Here is an 8,066-nt window from a genome sequence, read left to right as displayed (position 1 = left end):
GTGCATATCTCACACTGATTTGGCCTGGCTGGGATAACCACCTGAGCCATGAAGCCAGCTGCTTCCTTTGGTGGGTCATTTTTGCTGTCAGCTGCATTGCAGCCACAAACACCTTTGACAGACACATTCTTGACATTGAAGTCCACTGTTGTCCCCCGGAAGAGCTTCACTCAAAGCTTTACGGTGCATTTCAACAGACTTTACTTCAGTTGTAGCACTGACTGGAGCAAAGATGCCCAACCGCTGGGTCTGAGAACACCAGTCTCTTTGAGTACCAGGTCAAGGACTGGTTTCATATAAATGACTGCTAGGATAATGTTGTTGGCAAGTAACAGAAAATCTAACTTAAAATATGTAAAACAATAGGAAAATTTTACTATCTTATTTAAAAAATTTTACTATCTTATTTACTATCCTAGAGGAAGGGTGCCTCTAGGGTTACTGAATTCAGCAGCTCAGTGATATCACCAAGCTCTCAGGATTTTTACCCTCCCACCTTCTATCCTGCCATCTTTTAGGATAGCTCCCTTCCTAGTTACAAGATGGCTGCCCCTTATCCCAGATCAGATGCAGACATAAACAAGATGCAGACATAAATGAGCTCACCTCATTCCTGTGTGCCATTTTTTTTAAGTTTATTTATTTTGAGAGAGACAGAGATGGGGGAAGAGAGAGGGAGAGAGAGAATCCCAAGCAGGCCCAGCACTGTGGGAGCAGAGCCCCATGCAAGGCCCAACCCACATAGCCATGAGATTGTGACCCGAGCCAAAACCAAGAGTTGGAGGCTTAACCAACTGAGCCACCTAGGCACCGCTCTTGTATGTGAGGAAGGGTTTCCTGTATGTCCCCAGTAGACTTCCCCCTCACTTCATCATAGCAAGAATTTTGTCATAAGCTCTTGTCATATGCCAGTCTAGGATAAATACTGCCCCTGCCCCTTGCTTCACAGAACTAGAACTGGACTGGCCTCCCTGACACATATGGCTATGTGCAAAAGAAAGGACAGTTCACAAGAAAAAAGGAAAGGATTACAGATAGCAGTTAAAGGTGCTTGCTCTATGAAACTATCCAAAAGACACAATAAAAAAAAGCCATTTAAAAAACAACAAATTCCATACTTACCTGGCAGGGAAGATACCATGATCATGAAGGTGGTTTTCTCAGAGAGAGGCTTATCCATTGCACTCCGGATATGCTGACCCCTGTGATTTCCCCAAATGTGGGAAACTCCACTGATAATTTGCAGTAGTGGGAGTCTGCATTCTCACTCTCCCCTATAAACATATAAGAGCTTATCTTCTTAGATTAAGGTGTGCCATATAAGAGCTTATCTTCTTGGATTAAGGGGCAGATGCAGGGGGCAAAGGGTTGTATCCCCCTAAGAGGTTATAGCATAGAAACTAATCTTGAAGCTATGGCCCAGAATGTTCCTTTGTGATAGATTTAAGAGAAATGATTAATCCAATCTTTCCTCAACTCCTGTAAGTACATCTTCTAACAGAAGAGAAGTGAAATTGGTCATTTCTTTGTTTTATTGAAATTAAAATTCTCTTCCCAAATAATAAATTTTATTGAGTTTACAGATAACAAAAAATTGCATTTCATCCTAGCAGCTACCTCCAGATTTTCATCACAAATTTAAGGACACAAACCCTTTGTTTCCCTTGCAACATTTTTTTGCACAGGCCTATGAATACAAGATGCTGAATAACATTACAGTTGCAAACTAATTAATTTACCTAGGAAACCTCTGGAACTATCTCCCTCTCTAGCAACCACGGAAGGGAATATTCCAGGATTAAACATTTCTGTAAAGGCAATATATATTTTTATTCTTTTGCCTGTAAATTACCTGCCACAGGATGAAGTGGTTTCCATGGTAAATTGAGAGGATCAGTTCAGCAGATTATTATCTTGGCTTTGTTCCTAAGATTCAGGTTTCAAAGGGCTATTAACATCGGTGGAAAGATAATTGGGACTGGTACAAAAGTAGCAGAGAAGAATATTGCTGCTACATTTAGTGTGTGTCGTGGTATTGTGCTAAGTCGTTGTACATGCATCAATCATTTAATCTTCTCACAACCCCATTAGGTTGGTGCTATATTATCCTAGTTTTACAGATGAAGAAAATAGGGTATGGAAAGGTCAAGTAACTTACCCAAAGGCATACTACTAGAAAGTGTAGTCATGTCTGTCGGAGTCAAGAGTTCATGCTGTTAACCACTGTATTGAGGGACCAAATGGTAGACAGGTCTACCTGGATTTAAATATTTTCAATACAGTCCCTTACCACAGTACTTGATTTAGACCTTCCTTTTTAAGCAATTAATAAAAAAAAAAAAATGCAACCAATCACTAATATCCTGTACCTCTTTAATTCTAGAGCTCTAATTCTCATAGTGTGGTCCCCAAACCAATAGCATCTGGCATCACCTGTGAACTTGTTAGAAATGCAAATGTTCAGGGACGCCTGGGTGGCTCAGTCGGTTAAGCGAATGACTTCGGCTCAGGTCATGATCTCGCGGTCTGTGAGTTCGAGCCCCGTGTCGGGCTCTGTGCTGACAGCTCAGAGCCTGGAGCTTGTTTCAGATTCTGTGTCTCCCTCTATCTCTGACCCTTCCTGGCTCGCACTCTGTCTCTGTCTCACTCTCTCTCTCAAAAATAAACATTAATAGCATTAAAGAAAAAAAGAAAAGAAATGCAAATGTTCAGTTCCCAGTGGAGATCTGCTGAGGAAGAATCTCTGGTGTGTGGGCACATACTCTCTAACAACCTTTCCAGATTCTGATGCATACCCAAGCTGAAGGAGTACTGTTCTAGGAAGAATGGATACATGTTGGTTAGGCTTCCTTCCTCCTACAGAGGGTTGCCTAAGCTCATAGGTCAGGGGTGACTGAGATCCATGCTCAGTTTTTTCTCTCTTGTCCTGCATTGTTCCACTATGTCTTCACTGAGCTCTTTAGCTGACAGATTATTGTGTCTTAAAAGTCTCAGAGTCCTCACTGCTATGCTTACTGCTGGGGGATCGCAGATCTTTGCAGAGAACTGTTGCTACATTTTCTTCTTTTTCCTCTGGTTTTATGTTGCTTTCTACTTTTCACTTCTGTTATCTCCATGTCCTCCTTTTGTCTATTTTTCTCTCCATATTTTTCCTGAGTATACTGTGCTGTGTGTGACACATTGTCCTAACCTACCTCCTTTTTCTCTCATAGCAGGATGGACTATTAATTACGCTTCAGGAAACTGTGATTTGGGCACAAGAGTACTGGCTTCTTGGTGGTGCCAAAAGGAAAACACTTCTATTTGTAGGCAATTCCCTAAAAAATATCTTTGTATACTTTCTCTTTCCTGAGAAGAATCATTTGATTTCTCACTAAGCTGAAAATGTTTTGAGGACAGGACTTGTGCCATGAAAAAGAACAGTCCTCCAAGGTAATCACCTCCTTTTTTTTTTTTATGTTTATTTGAGAGAGAGAGACAAACTGTGAGTGGGGGAGGGGCAGAGAGAGAGGGAGACACAGAATCCAAAGCAGGCTCCAGGCTCTGAGCTGTCAGCACAGAGCCCAAGGCAGGGCTTGAACCCACGAACCGTGAGATCATGACCTGAGCTGAAGTCGGACACTCAACTGACTGAGCCACCCAGGTGCCCCTACAATTTTGGTAAAAATACGTAATAGAAAAAAAATTGTGGTAAAATACGTAATATAAAATTTACCATTTTAACCATTTATTTTGGTGTAGAGTTCAGTGGTACTCAGTACATTCATATTGTTGTGCAATCATCATGACCGTCCATCTCCAGAATTCTTTACCTTGCAAAACTGAAACTCAGTACTCAGCCCCAGGCAACCACCATTCTACTTTCTGTCTCTGTGAATTTGACTACTCTAGGTACCTCATATACATGGAATCATACAGCATTTATCTTTTTGTGGCTGGGTTATTTCACTCAATGTCCCTAAGTTTTACCTGTGCTATAGCATGTGTCGGAATTTCCTTCCTTTTGAAGTCTAAATGATATTCAACACATGGGTTGTTTCTGCCTTTTGGCTGTAGTGAATAATGCCGCTATGAACATGGGTGTACACATATCTGAGGACCATCACCCACTTTTACACGTAGCAGCACTATTAACCCATAAGTGCTTCCTATGTTTAGGATAGAGAGGTATATGTGGAGGAGGAAGAGTAACAGGTGGGCGTGTAGGAGCGTATCTAGGGCCTCTGAGACATGCTGGCATCTAACAAAGTGGAATGCTCTATAGCAGATTTAACTACAAGCATATTTCAGTTTCCTTGTTCTTATCTCTCTGCCAGCACCCACCAACAATCATTTTCATTTTGTTCCTTGGACTTTTGTTCTCTTTTTCTTCTGTCTAGACTTAGAGTCTCTGGTTGTTGTCTTAGTTCCTACTTTTATTCTCCTCACTCTGCTTTTATTGACTAACCTTTGGCAATTTGTCATCTCCTCAGTTTCTGACCTCAATCTAGCAACTACATTTTGGATTCTTTTCACTGATTGTTTGAGGAGACCCATCTCAGCACCAGTTATCAGAAAGAAGGAAGATCCAGCATCCTCCATCCCACTAGGCATCAGAGTAAGTCAGGTGCACTGGAGTGGGAGCTATTGGGTTAGACTAAATGGACCTGGCACCAGCATATACCCATGACATGTGACCCACCCACAAAACACTGGAAAAAAAATAACAGCTTGAAAATCAGGCTAACACCTCCCGACAGACTCTGCTGGCTCTGTTTCTCTCAAAGAACTTCTTCTCAAAGAACAAATGAGTATTGTCATGCGGATACTCTCACTGGAGAGTCTCTAGAGCCTTTATAATGTGACTCATCGGATTGAGGGTTTTGAGACAGAGCCGGGGACTTTTCAGTGTACCCCTCTCGGCATTGGCTCTGCAGTCCAGTAAAGGAGCCTGAAACATCCAGTAAAGGAGCGTGAAACCTTCCCATGTGTTTCATTTCTTAGGGGCTTTGGAGCAGGACTTTGGCAGCAGGTGATTGTCCAGAAGAGAGGCCTGGAGACACCTGACAGCAAGTGTAAGTTTGCAGTAGCCCCTGTAGCAGCAGAAGGAAAAAAGGGTCACACAGCTTTAGGAAGAGCCACTGAACATGCTGAACAGCTGCATCAGACCATAGGTGTGACAGGGGTTCAAAATCAGCTGTCCACAGAAACTCTCTGCCTTCACTGAAATGGGCTTTCCTTGGAGGAATTCCTAGCCCCTAAAAACAAAAACAAACAAAAAAATTCCACCATCATTCTGCTGGCTATGAGTGCACTAATTTCTCCTTTTAAGAACTTCCCACCTTCTTTCATTAAGTCAGTTTTTCTGAATGTCAACTTTGTGTCATAAATCATGTTACCCTCTGACAGAAAGATGATGATCTTTTTGTTCAATAAACTGTTAGTCTTTCATTTTTCTTTTCCTTCTGGTACCGGAAAAGCCCCTTTAACTTAACTGGGGGCAAGTACTGTTTTTCTAAATAGCCAAGCTCATAGTAATAATAGCTTTTTTTTTTTCTTGAGTGCCTATTACATACTAGGCACTTTACACAGATATCTGTAATCTTCCCAGCAATCGCCAGGGTAGAATTATTCTTCCTACTTTGAAGTTAAGGAAACAGAGACTCAAAGAAATTAAGTAATTCCCCAAATCATAAAAATAAAGGTAAAACTGAAACAGGTCTTCTTATATTATACTATTAGTTGAGAAAAGTTCGGTTTGGAGTTGGAACTCCTTGGAAACTCTGCTTTTCACCAAGTCATAAGTAATTCAACATTAAAAGGTTAATTAATCAATGGAAATAAGATGTCTACAATTCTTTCTAGATATGTCAATTTGCTTCTACCATCATCCCTCTTTTACTGAGATTGTGTCTCAAATAGACATTTGTCCCTCAATTATGATAGAAACCTTCTGCTAACCCTGTTTTTAGCATTAAAAAAGTTTAAACCTAATGTGTTTTTCTTTAGTGGCCTAGCACCAGGATTAGGGAAGATATACATTAATAAGTTTGTAGATGAGACACTCATATGATAATAAAGGCAACTGTGGAATGTTGTGCAGACTTGGCTTTCTGGTACCACTCTATAAATGTCCTAACATATGAATAACTATTACTTTGGTCCTGTAGCCCTTTAAGAGGAAACTAAAGATTCTTAAAACTTAACAAAATTCCCCCAAACAAACATCAAACAAAAATTAATGAAATTTATTTTGCCTTAAAGTTCTTAGAGATATTTTCTATATCTCTATATGTTTGAATATGCTTAATAAAATATATTAGTTATTTAAAATGGATCTGTTAATAAAATTAGCCATAATACTACATCAGACGATGTCACAATATTTCATATGTATGTACAGTGACAGAATTCTAGTTAAAGTTACACACATTTAGCTAAAGTTTACATTACACTAAAAGCCCAAGTTTTCTGCTATCTCACCATTAATCACACTTATTGACCAATGTCTAATAAGTTTGGAAAATCAGAGAATCCATGTTGGCTAATGTTAACATTCATAGGTACAGAATTTGAATGTGGAATATTGAATAAGGGATCTCCTATTCCAGGGGTAAGCAAACAATAGATAACAGGTCGAATCTGGCCTGTTGTCTATTTTCATAAATAATGTTTTATTGTTTACCTTGTTTACCTATTGTCTATAGTGCCTTTCACATTACAACAGCAGAGGTGAGTAGTTGTGATAGAGACCGTATGCCCCACAAAGCTGAAATATTTATTATCTGGTCCTTTACAGAAAGTTTGCTAATTCCTCATTTAGTTCAATCTTCCCAATATGTAGATAAGGACATATATCTAGATCCTTTGATAATATTTTCATAGATCTCAATAAACATCATGCTCTGCCTAAATATATGAACATGTTCTTTAGCCAAAACTCACTATCTTTTCCCACATGTCTTACCATTCTCAGACAAGTACATATTTGTCTCATATTGTATTCTTTTTTAACGGTTCCAGACCACCACAATAAAGCAAATATTGCAGTTAAGCAAGTCACATGAATTTTTTGGCTTCCTGGTGCATATAAAAGTTATGTTTACACCATACTGTGGTATATTAAGTGTGCAATAGCATTACATCTAAATATATGCATACCCTAATTTTAAAATATTGCTAAAAAATGCTAGGCATCATCTGAGCTTTCAGCAAGTCATAATGTCTTTGCTGGTGGAAGGCCTTGCCCTGATGTTGATGGCTGCTGACCGATCAGGGTGGTAGTTGCTGCAGGTTGGGTGGCTGTGGCAGTTTCTTAAAATAAGACAAAAATGAACTTTATCACATCAATTGACTCTTCTATTCACGAACGATTTCTCTACAGCATGTGATGCTATTTGATAGCATTTTACCCACTTCTCAAGTTTTATCATGAGATTGCAGCAACTCAGTCACATCTTCAGACTCCACTTCTAATTCTAGTTCTCTTGCTATATCTACCATATTGGCAGTAACTTCCTCTACTGAAGTCTTGAACTCCTCAATGTCATCCATGAGGGATGGAATCAACTTCTTCCAACTTCCTGTGAATGATGATATTTTGACCTTTTCTCATGAATCACAAATATTCTTAATGGCATCTCGAATGGTGCATCCTTTCCAGAAGGTTTTCAATTTACTTTGCCCAGCTCCATCAGAGAAATCACTATCTATGGCAGCTATAGCCTTATGAAATGTATTTCCTTGACCTGTGGGCTGCAGAATGGATGTGTTAGCAGGCATGAAAACAACATTAATCTTATTGTACGTCTCTACCAGAGCTCTTGGGTGACGAGGTGCATTGTCAATGAGCAGTAGTATTTTGAAAGGAGTATTTTTTTCTGAGCAGTAGATTTCAACAGTGGGCTTAAAATATTCAGTAAGCCATGTTGTGAACAGATGTACTGTCATCCAGGCCTTTTTGTTCCTTTTATAGAGCACAGGCAGAGTATATCTGATTAATTCTTAAAGATCCTCAGATTTTCAAAATGTTCAATGAGCTTTGACTTCAACTTAAAGTCACCAGTTGCATTAGCCTCTAACAAGAG

General features: G+C 39.6%; 1 non-coding gene across 1 annotated transcript; it reads left to right on the top strand.

Annotated features, from left to right (window-relative positions):
- Window positions 1-1,114: 1,114 nt before the first annotated feature.
- LOC122241791 lies at window positions 1,115-1,275 on the top strand. Its single transcript, XR_006222012.1, has one exon. It is a non-coding gene; the product is annotated as a U1 spliceosomal RNA (small nuclear RNA).
- The last annotated feature ends 6,791 nt before the right edge of the window (window positions 1,276-8,066 follow it).

Source organism: Panthera tigris, chromosome C1, assembly GCF_018350195.1.
Source record: "Panthera tigris isolate Pti1 chromosome C1, P.tigris_Pti1_mat1.1, whole genome shotgun sequence".
Lineage (NCBI taxonomy): Eukaryota > Metazoa > Chordata > Mammalia > Carnivora > Felidae > Panthera > Panthera tigris.
Note: the sequence above shows the minus strand (reverse complement) of the source record. Positions and strands in the feature narration are given on the sequence as shown.